This window comes from Triticum dicoccoides, chromosome 1B, assembly GCF_002162155.2.
Source record: "Triticum dicoccoides isolate Atlit2015 ecotype Zavitan chromosome 1B, WEW_v2.0, whole genome shotgun sequence".
Classification (NCBI taxonomy): domain Eukaryota; kingdom Viridiplantae; phylum Streptophyta; class Magnoliopsida; order Poales; family Poaceae; genus Triticum; species Triticum dicoccoides.
In genome coordinates, this window is record NC_041381.1 from 458599362 (window position 1) to 458611011 (window position 11650).

The following is an 11650-nucleotide window of genomic DNA, read 5'->3' on the forward strand; positions in this document are numbered from 1 at the left end:
GTGCTGTTAAATAGCTCTGTGAAATATATCTATATATATCATATATATTTGCTGTGAAAATTGTTGGATTTAAAAAAAATAGAAAAAAGAGCCAATATGCAGGCTCTTTGCCGTTAGCCACCAACGGCAAAGGTCTCTTTGCCATCAGCAGCGGACGGCAAAGAGGCCACATGGCAGGCAACTGTGCTTCCTGGGAGGCTGACCTATTTGGTCAGTTTGCCAATAGTGGCTGACGGCAAAGAGAAAAAAAAACTTTGCCTACAGCGGCGGACGGAAAAGGCCTTCCGATGTTTGCCGTCAGCGGCCGACGGCAAAGGCTTGCCGTTAACCACCTAACGGAGTAACAACGCAATTATTGCCGTCGGTAGCTCATGGCAAAGGACCCTTTGCTGTCAGCCGCCCGAAGTGGACGACAATGTAGCTCTTTGCCGTCCCGTACATTGCCGTCCACTTTTGCCGTCCGCGGCGGACGGCAAAGATCTTTGCCGTCCGCCATCCATGCCTTTGCCGTCCGCCGTGGCTGATGGCAAAGTAGCTGATTCCTGTTGTTTGTAGTACTGGTAGTTTGCAAAACTACTCAATTATTGCACTCAGTTTCCTAAGAAATTGTGGTAAAAATGTTACTCCACAGCCCGCTTCCCTTCTCCTTCCTCTTCCACCGCCCGTGCACGTCCGCAGGAAGTGACTGGTCAACCCTTATATAGGAGTGCTAGCACAAAAAGATGCATGTAGGACCACTAAAATTTCCATATTAAAGCGCTGCTCCGGCGGGAGTATGGCGTATGTTGTTACCTTCGGCCGGGCCATGGCTACCAGGCGACGGTGACCAGAGAAGAGGCGGCGGGAGGGGAATGAATGCAGCTACTGTTTGGGTTCGCCTTCTGGCTTAAATAAATGCGCAGCATCACGTGTACCCGCGGGTGCACAAATTGTAACATACGTGTCTGCTTAAGTGGGCGTCACGTAACTGGTGGTGTGTGAGATTCTGAGAGACAGAGTGCATGTGTGCGACTCTACTCTTCGGACATGTACTCAACCTTTTGCATTGGGATATAAGTATAATGGTATTTACTTTAGCTAGTGATTTATGTGGCCATGTTAACGTGATTTGTGTCAAAAAAATGTCACTTCCTGCTCGTGATTTGTGTTATATAATTACAAGCAAGATTCTCGTGCATTGCACGGAACATCAATATGCATTTTTTTACAAAACACCTATTGTGATTGACCCATGCAGGAGTAATCCCATGTGTAAAAACTAATGATATCTCGAGAATTTTATCGGAAATCTGGTATCTCGAGAATGTCATCGAAAAAATGAAAGATGAGAGATAAGGCGAGGAGGAGTGGAGCGTGGTGGTGACTGGTGGTCGAAATGGGCGGAGGCATGGGGATGGACGGCGCCGGCAGGCGGCAGTGGTCACCATGCATGCTAGATTATTCCAGAGACTTATTCCTTTTTTAATTGCTGAGCAATGAGGTTGTGGGAGATAATGATGTGGACAGAGGTGCGGGTATCTTTTGTAAAATTATCATAGTTTGCTTTCTATCCATCAGATATAGATCATACAGTCTGTATTACAAGATGGCAGGCACACCATCATACAAATGATAAGTTTGCTGACTACTAAAGTAAAGTGGAATTTGTCCATGTTATGCAAGTAAATAAAGGTGATTGTTTATCATACGAGTAAGGTTGGATGAAGGGTGGTAGGAACAAATGCTCCGCCTAGAGCATGTGTGTGTGAGATGAAGTCTTAGTGTGTGTGTGGGGTGTGTGTGTGTGTGAGAGAGAGAGATGGAGTCTTAGTTTGTGTGTGTGTGTGTGTGTGTCAGAGAGAGAGAGAGATGGAGTCTTAGTGTGTGTGTGTGGGGGGGGTGTGTGCGTGTGTGTGTGTGTGAGAGATGGAGTCTTAGTGTTTGTGGGGGGTGCGTGCGTGTGTGTGTGTGTGTGTCGCGGGGTCCTCTGTGGCAGATATAATTTAAGTGTGCATGGCTTCATCATAGAGAGGTGATGTGTATGGCAGAGGCCACCAATGATGGGGTGCGAGAGAGAAAATGCCCGTAGAGAGGGAAGAGAAGGTGTGTGCACGTGAGAGGAGTCGACATCGAGAGAACGTGTTTGTTCGAGAGACACCGAGGAAGACTACTATATATCGATGGTGCATGTAGGCGAGAATTAAACAAATGGATGGTCTTATTGGTTTCAGGGATATAGGGGAAGAGTGAGAGGGGGGTAGGTAGAAGGAGATTGTTAAGTGTGAGTGTGTGTTTTACCCATCCAGGCGGAAGTTATGTGCACAAAAGAGGAGAACGATTCGATGTGGCATTAGGATTGAGGGTAATTAACTATGTATGGAGAGATAGAGACCTTGAATGTGCATGTGTGAGAGGTATACATGTATACGTGGGATGTGTGTGTGTGCGCGCACACATGATCGAGATAAAAGAAAGAAGACATAAGTCTTAAGATCAACGACATGGGAGAGACGGATCGGTATGACAATATGCATGCATGTGAGAATGCAGGGAAGAAGGCCCGACAATTGAGCATGTGTTTTTGTCTTTAAGAGATAGTGGCGTGGGCTGGAGCATGCATCTATGGCGAGCAGAGGGAGTGAGGCACAACGATTGTGCAAAAGAGATCAACCTATAAATGCATATGTATGGAGAGACATATATAGTGTGGGTGATAGGAAGCAAGACTCCGTGCGAGAAAGAAATGTTGACGGAGAAACTATAGATAGATATAGAGATGGAGATGATAGCTAGAGGGACAACCGCTAGTTTGGGTGTTGGAGATGACCGTCGGGTGGTTCAGAGGGTGAAGTTATATATGTGTGTGAGAGGGCACTTGACTGCATGTAGAGAGAAACATATGTAGTGTGCGTGATAGGAATCAAGAGTGAGGGCGAGAAAGAAGGTTGATGGAGAAACAGATAAATAGAAAGATAAAGATGCTAGCTAGTGTGTATTAGAGATAGGAGTCGAGTGGATCAGAAGGTTGAGTTATGTGTGTGGGTGTGAGAGAGATAGAGATAGGGTGCATGTGAGTCACATACAAACAGATATCAGAGAGAAATGAGATCCCGAGAGACGGAGTTTTGTGTCTGCGAGAGAGAAAGATATTTCACAACGAGAGTGATAGCTAGAGAGACATATGAGGGAACGCAAGATATCTCTAGGGAGAGAGAGTGTGTGTGAGCAACATACAAGAGAACAATGGAGAAATATGAGACCCTGGGAGACAAAGTTTGTGTTTGTGTGTGAGAAAGAGATATTTAAGAGGAAGAGTCGTATGTTCTCATATCTAAGGAGCGAAAGACATCTCTGTATGAGGGGTGTGCGAGTGGCACACATGGGAATAGTAGAGAGAAATGAGACCCCGGGAGACAAAGTTTTGTGTTTGTGTGAGAGAAAGAGATTCCACATGGAGAATCATAGTCAGAGACACATAGCAGGGAGCGAGATATACTTACAGAGAGATAGAGTGATGAAGGTCGAGGGAGAGAGTACCGTCAGTGTGTTATGAAGATAAAAGATCATTGTAGACATACATGTAGCACGAGAGATACCTGAGAGACGATGAACGCGTACAGGTCCAGAGAGATAGTCCTATATAAGCATGAGTGATAGCTATATGAGACGAATATCTGGATTAAAGGGGATTCAAATATTTAAACTGGAGATCATGACATCGATAATATCATAACGCAAATTGGTGTATCGAACATGCATATTCATTTGAATTTGGGCACACGTGTAATGTTATATAGTTTATCAATATTGGTGACCCATAGATTCTTTAATTACAAACAATGCATGGTTTACATGCAATTAATGTCTAAACGGGATTACACTATATGTTGCGTGTGTGAAACACATTATACATGTTTGAGCAGTAAAAAAACCCCGCATGAAACACACATTAATTGGAGATAGTTAGCGAGGAATGCATACATTGGATTTCAATATAAAGTGGTTTCAAATATTTGAAAATCCAAATTGATGGATACAACCTTATGAATCTGAGATCATGCCATTTGTAAACCATATTTATGTATAAATGGTGTTGTGCTTTTGAAAGTATATATAAAAAATGATGTATATAGAATGTAATTCCAATTGAAAATGGATCCCGCCCGAAAAAATAGAATACAAACGGGATTCGAATTGAGTTGGCACGGTAAACGTGCACTCTGCAAAATTTGAAAGAAGCGGGGAAAGTCGCAGTAACCACCCAAAACCAAAATCTACGAGATGGAAATTACTACTGCCTATCCCTGCCACGCAAAGCCTATCTGCTGGATTTCTATAGGTTTCAAGAGGGGTAGGTTTGTAATTTCACCCAAATGTGATGTGACCGCCTCTCACCCGGATTCATACACGATGGGCGCAAAAACACAGTGTGTCCTCAGCCGAAATCGACTCCCTCCCTGATTCATATTCATACACGGTGGGCGCCAAAAACAAACTCTCGTCGGTAAATATTTGGTGTATGCGAGATTACCGTCCTATGCCCAACCGACTAATATTGTTGTGATGTAGTAGAAATTTGAAACAGGGGCTAAGTTTGTAAATTTCCTCGCATTTGAGACAAGCGCGCCATGAATACATGGTTCCCCCTTCCTCTCTACCTCCCTTTTCCCCATTCGTACTCCATGGGCGCCAAAACACCCTATCCACCGCACCCTCCTCCGTCCGCCACCCCATCCACCGCCGTCCTCCTCCACCATGCTAGAGCTGATACCCCGACGCCGCCGTCCATTACAAGAGATCGACCTCTCTCATCCACGGCTTCGGACCGGGATCCTTGCATCCCGTCCTCTCGCTTCATCCCCGCCGCCGTCCACCTTGCCGGCGCCGTCCTACGACCGTCTCGTCCACCGCACCCCGCCGCCACCGTCTACCCTCCTAGATCTGCTTCCACGCCGCCGATAGCCATCGCTACCACATCATCTTCAAATTCTCAGCAGATGCGTACACGGCGCCGCACCAGAGGCGGTACTCTTTCGTATCTACTCAACTTTTTTGTCGCAGCAAGAAAATAGATCGCCACTGCTTTACTCTGATTTCTTGTCTTGGTTGCGAAGTTGCCTTTGTCCGGTTTGCACCTTCAGATCCGCCATGGCACGCTCAACACTATACTCCCAATGCTTATGGTTTTCCCCTTTTATATTCCACACTAGTTAAATCACAGTAGACTAAATTGCAAAATTGGGTCAGTCGATTTTTCAGAGCTCGCCGGAGTTCGCCGGTGTGAACGAAGGGGCTTGGGTGGTTGTGGGGCCTTGCCGAACGAAGAAAACTCGACGCGGGTGGGGGTTGGGGTGGGTGTGGGGGTGGGGGTGGCGGAGGAACACAGGCGGCGGGGGCCGGTGGTCCGGCCGGCGGCCCATGTGGTGTTCTGTATGGGAAGAATCAGAGACAAGGAGGAAGATGGGTTAGGAGATGTAGGATCTTCATCCAACTGCCTAAAATGGTCGAGAGACAGCCGGGAGTTGCATTCTTAATGCGCTCTGGTTCATCATGTGTGGGCACTGCGCAACCAACATTTTATTATCCAAAATCTGCTTGCTCTTCTTTACCATGTTCCTCTCTGTTCTTTTTTAATATGTACTCTCTCCGTTCCTAAATACAAGTCTTTGTATAGATTCCACCATGGACTACATATGGAGCAAGATGAGTGAATCTACACTCTAAAATGTATCTGGATACATTTGTATGTGATCCATAGTGGAAGTCTCTACCAAGACTTATATTTTGGAACGGAGGGAGTACGATAGTAGTACAGTATGTTCCTTGTACTGAAGATGAGTAGGGACATTTGCAGTGTAGAGGTCTATATGGTCGGTTGTGATGGACACTTTGAGCCTCTTTAATTCCTAGGATCTTGTAAACATAGGAATAGGATTTGTAGTGGCTTGCCCACTTGAATCCTATAAGAATAGCAAGGAAATGTGGGGAGCTGTGTTGCGTTTGACAGTTACACTGATATTAACAATACCGCACCTTCACTTGAAGAGAGCTGGTATCCAAAGCCTTTCTAGCCGTACCAGCAAACTAGCACATATATTCCAGCAAGTTCCACTTTGCTGATTTTACTCTGGTGCTTAAGGTTTTCCCGTTACATCTACACTATGATATGTGTAGCTGCTTTGTGTCGCACTAGCAGCAGTCCACTCTTGAAGCTAAACACTTCAATGACTTACAAAATTGGCACCAAGGCATTGAGTGCCATTCTGGATGCAATGAAACTCATACGCTCCCCACCTGTTGACTCTTGTTCAGAATATGATCCTAATGACTCTTGTTCAAAATTGCCACATATAGAGAGACAGCATGGAATTGCATTTCTTTAAGTGTTGTGATTCATCATGAGTTGGCAACCAACATTGTATGCAATGAAGCGGAACCTCAAGAATATGCTTCCTCTTCTATTCTTTAACATGTTCCTCTTTGTTTATTCTATATTTAGTAGGTACATTATGTTCCTTGTCAGGAAGGGGCGCAGGGACATCTACAGTCAACAGCTGATAGAGCTGGCCTCTATGTGATCGATAGGCTTTCAATTACTAGCGGCAATACAACGCCGTATTTTCAAGCCAGTTCCACTTTCTCGATTTATATATTGTGGTTATGGTGTACCCCTGTTATGTACACTATGATCTGCCTAGTTGCTGTGTGCTCTTGTTATCATGGTTTGGCAATAAACTCTCTATATAGTATATTATGAACCTATCATCTGCCAGCTATCCTTACTTCTAGAGCCTATTTTTTGTGTACTTGTGCCAGATTATATAAATGCACGCACCATATTACAGCACACATGACCTCTCTCATAAGAATCCAGTGATAGGACACAAGTGTTTACAAGGGCGCCCCTATATTAGAATATCATCTACATTACAAAGATAATCTCACAACTATTTATGTTTTCATGGTTCTCAGATATTATAAGCAATTACAGTGAATATCAGAATCCGCGCATCAGAAGAATATTGTGGAACACTGCAATGACTTACAAAATTGGCACCAAGGCATTGAGTGCCATTCTGGTGCAATGAAACTCATACGCTCCCCACCTGTTGATTCTTGTTCAGAATATCATCCTAATGACTATTCTAACCTCGAGGAGTCAAAGGCAGATGGCCTGTCCTGTTCACCCATCAAGGTGCATGTTCTAATTTGGCAAGGTTTTATTGATTGCGTGTATCTTGCATATATTGTCTTGCATTTCTTCTACTTTGTTACACCGCCATCTGCTTAGTTTACTCATCATATAACTCGAGATGCCATGCCCATCCATTATCAATACATATTCCATCTGTCATCATACCATGTTTTTCCACTCAAATGCTGTTCTTGTGCATCAGACATCAAAAAGGAAGAGGGTGATTGCCGAACCTGAAGGAGCACCGGCAAAGTCCTTGAAAAACGTGGTGGTGCCGGAGAAATCAGATAGCGCCCACTTATATTGGTTGTACAACCAGTGACACAAAACGTAGGACCGACTCCAGCAGACTATACCCATACTTCACTGGCCACACCACTAGCCCCACCACACAGGACCTCACTCCAGCAAAAGGTATAGCGATTTCATTTGCCATAGCACCAGCCGTACCACACAAAAATCCCACTCCAGCAAAAAGTACAGCAAGTCCACCGGCCAAAGACCTATCCCAACTGCAGAGACGGCCAATTCCTGCAGATTGGAACCCCATTCCATTTATTCCCAGTTTAAAAGACAATTCTTTCAATGTTGTTAGGGACTACGTGCATATATTCCCATTATGGGAAGATTATAGTGAAGACAAACACCATTTTCACATCTTCCTGTCCAACTTACGTGTAAGTGCTATTATTCATGGTTATTATTTTCCTGTTTTCTACTGATTGAACACATCAATGATTTACATTACATTGTTGTAACTAGGGGAGGGTCAATCTGGATAGTCATGACGAGCAAAGCTTGCTTGTGCTTTTCAAGGAAGCATTGTAGCAGTATCAGTGTTACCTGAGGAAATCACACTTTGATGGCAAGTCTATAAACGAATTTCTGGTGAAGTCTCCTGTGCTAAATTTAAAGACATTGAATGGAAAAACCTTGTTATGCACTGGTCTCGTTCCCAAGATGAGGTACTGTCTATGAAATCACATGACAATTTGAACTTCTACTTTTCCGCATGTGCCTTACGGATCTTTTTTGCAGGAAATCTGCTCGAAGAAGAATTCTGGTTTGAAAAGAACGACATGATATCGCAAATATGTTGCCCGCTGCTTTGCTCTTATTAGTACCTATTGTCCTGTATCACTATACTTGCATACATACCTGGTTCATTATATGACAGCAGTATGCATGATAGCTTGGTTATCAATTCTTCGCTCCAAATTATCTGATCTGTATGAATGGTTACATTAGTGTAGAATATATCCAATGCCAATGAATTTTTTTAGCTCTGCATTGTTCTTGTAAGTACATGTTGTCCTTTATCAGTGTACTTATATTGACAGGTAGTTGTTCATGTACCATCACTCTGGAGCTTATTTTCCTTTGCCCTCCATTTTCTACACATCAGGTCTATATTTACTCTTACCATAAGGTTGGTACTGAAGAAGTTTAGCTGTGCATTGCTCTTGTCTGTGCCTTTTGCCTGTATCACTGCACATACATTTATAGCTACTTGGTTATGTAGCATCACTCTTCATCTTATCTTAAATATTCTCCATTTTTCGTATATTATCACATCTATATTTACTCTTAACAAAATGTAGAATAAAGGCAATGCTTATGAAGAAGATTCTGTGGTAAACTTCTTGAATTGCCCCCCCATCAGCATGGACAAGGGCTTTATAGAGCCTGTCTTCACCAGTAATGTAAGTTTGTCCTTCTCAAGCCTTCAAACTTTGTTGTGTATATTTGGTTAGGCATGACTGCAACAGCTGTTTATTTTTGGTGTTTGCATCAAATTGCATGTTTAAAGTTTATTATGTAGTTCATAAACAAAAGTTTGTTCTTCTCCATTTAAGTTTTCAGTTGTACAACCAAGTTCCTTCTTCATACCATGTAAATTAAACTATACAAAGTAAGTGATCTTCTTTTGCAATGCATGTATGCTTATGTTCTTCATCCGTAATCCAGTGGTGTGGTGAACCTACCCACTACAGCACAATGTCATATTCTGCAATGTCTTAACTATGAATAATGTCATATCATTCTACTATTATTTAAACGTCTCTTTATTTGGCAATCTGAAATGGGATAAATTGACAGCACACTAACCATTGGTACTTATGAGTTCTTGATCTGTAATCTAGTGGTGTCGTGAAGCTGCCAACTCCTTCACAATGTCATTTCCTGCCATGTCTTGACCTGAACAATACCATATTGTGTTAATGCAATTTCAAACTGTGTCACTTTATTCGTCAGTAAGAAATGTGATGAATTGTCAGCACTGATACTTTTATGTGCAAAACCTGTCATCTGTCTGCTTGTTTATCTTTCAGAGTGAGGAAGATATAAGTGTTAAACAAGCGCAGTCTCATCATCTTGCTCAGGTGCTTGCGCTGCAGCTCGCCAGCAGGGCTAACCTTTCTTGAACTCTATTGAAGTGCTGTCGGTTTTGTATATTATTTTGTCGGCGTGTTTATTTGCACTGGTGGCGATCTTTGATGCCCAGTGTACGTAATCTACTGTCTTCTTGTGCTTTATTATCATAGTGGCAAACTTTGATGCCCAGTGAATGTAATATGCTGTAATTTCTTTATTGTATAGTCTAGGTTTTTTCTTATTCACGATGCTGCAGTTATTTTACTGTATATATATCCTGTCTTCGCAGTAAACCGGCCAAATCATAAAATTACTGTACATAATCGGGCCGTCATGCAATCACGATGTATGATCCGCATCATGGGCCTTGTCAAACTGGCCCACTAGTAGATTCGGGCCTTTAATAGCCCGAGTAACCCCCGGCCCTCTTTTCGCAAGAAAACTCAATGGGCTTTTAGAAGGCTGAGAAGTAGGTTGGGCCTGAAACGTGCCGAACAGCTCACGGGCCGACAACAGCCGAAATGGACCCCGACCCATGATTGTGTGAATCAAATCACGGGCTTTTAACAGGCCAAAATTGTCTCGGTCCTTGTTTGTCCCAATCAGATATCGACTGCGAGCAGGTCGGATGCAAACCGGGTCATAGTTAGGCCCAACTATATGACGGGCTTTTAATAGGCCAAAATTAATATAGGGCCGAAATGTTAAACGGACCCTTAACAGGCCAAAACTAATATTAGGTCGAATTACTAAATTGGCCTTTAGCAAGTGGGCCCAAAAGCATAGCGTCCAGTTAACGGGCCGAATCTGATATGGGCCATAATTGAGGCCAAAGCCTCTTAAAGGGCCGGACCTGATCTGGGCCATGATTTGGCCCAGAACGTGGGAGGCTTTTAACGGGCCGGATCTCATATGGGCCATTATTAGGCCCGGAACATGGCAGGCCATTAATGGACCGGATAAAATATGGGCCGACATTTGGCCCAAAACATGGCAGCCAGTTAATGGGCCGGCCTACTAGGGTCCTCAAAATCTTGTGGGCCTACAGCTGGGCCGGCCCATTAGTGTTGGTGAAATCTCGTGGGCCTTTAGCTAGGCCGGCCCATTATGATCCGCAAGAATTTTGTGGGCCTTTACCTGGGCCGGCCCATTATGGCACACAAAAATCTTGTGGGCCTTTACCTGGGTCGGCCCCTTATGGACCGTGAAATCTTGTGGGCCTTTTGCTGGGCCAACCATTATTGTCCGCAAAATCTCGTGGGCCTTTAGCTACGCCAGCCCATTATGGTCCGCAAAATCTAGTGGGCCTTTAGTTGGGCTGGCCCATTTAAACTTGATGGGCCGTGCCACGTGTCGACGTATCATAGGCGCCTTCTGTCCAATGAGTGGATGACATCTGTCCCAACGATGAGCCGACACGTGTTTCCTCCAGCCAATGATGATTTTACACGTTGAAAATCCCCATTGGTCGGGGCTGTTAACGGGTTATCCGATCCAAAACCCGACCCGATAGCTTAATGGTGTTCCGTTATGGTGGATGCCATGTGTCGGTCACCCTTGATGAAAGCACTTCTGTGACGCGCGATTTATCGTCATGGAAGTGGACACTTCCATGATGATAATTTTGGTAATGTCATGGAACACTTCTACGACAACACAGGTATGACTATCTTGATTCTATCATAAAATCATCATGGATGTACATGCATGACAAAAAACGTGACCTACTGTGACAAACACGCATCATCATGGAAGTGTATTTTTTTTGTAGTGATAGTTGTGGATGCTTGCGAGGGGGTTAATCATAAGTAGGAGGTTTGTTCACCCACATACCAAATTATCAAAGTAGCGAACACGAATCGAACCAACATGATGAAAGTGACTAGAGGAAATTCCCATGTACCCTTAAGAACAATTTTCTTATCATAAGAGATCGTTTTGGCATGTACTTTGCCTAAAAAGGATTGGGCTGCCTTGCTGCACTTTTGTTACTACTATTGTTACTTGCTAGTTACAAATTATATTGCTATCAAACTACTCTGTTACTTACAATTTCAGCAGTAGCACACATTACCTTGCTAAAAACCACTTGTCATTTCC